This window comes from Lepidothrix coronata, unplaced genomic scaffold (assembly GCF_001604755.1).
Source record: "Lepidothrix coronata isolate B3197 unplaced genomic scaffold, Lepidothrix_coronata-1.0 Scaffold237, whole genome shotgun sequence".
Lineage (NCBI taxonomy): Eukaryota > Metazoa > Chordata > Aves > Passeriformes > Pipridae > Lepidothrix > Lepidothrix coronata.
This window is the reverse complement of record NW_016690417.1, coordinates 18,493-18,859: the sequence shown is the minus strand read 5'-3', so window position 1 is coordinate 18,859 and position 367 is coordinate 18,493.

Below are 367 nucleotides of genomic sequence, written 5' to 3'. Positions count from 1 at the left end.
TTTGATGGCTGCCATGGCAACCAGACTTAGCAACAGGTCTCAGTGCAAGTGTCCATGACAACAGTCTCTGGCAATGGGTTTCTATGATGACTGCTGGGACAGCTGACCCAGGCTGCCACGGAAACGTCACAGACCCAGAATTCCACGGCACAAGCCCATAGCAATGTGCCCTAATGCAGGTTTCCATGGCAAACAACTATCACAACTGGTCCAAATCTTGGTTGCCATGGCACCACACTTAGGAAGGGGTCCATTGATGGGTGCTGTGGTAACTGACAAGCGGTATAGGATCGTAAATCGCTGCCATAGCAACAGACTCTGGCTACAGGATTCACCTTGTTCCCCTGGTAACCACCCCGGGGTGGTT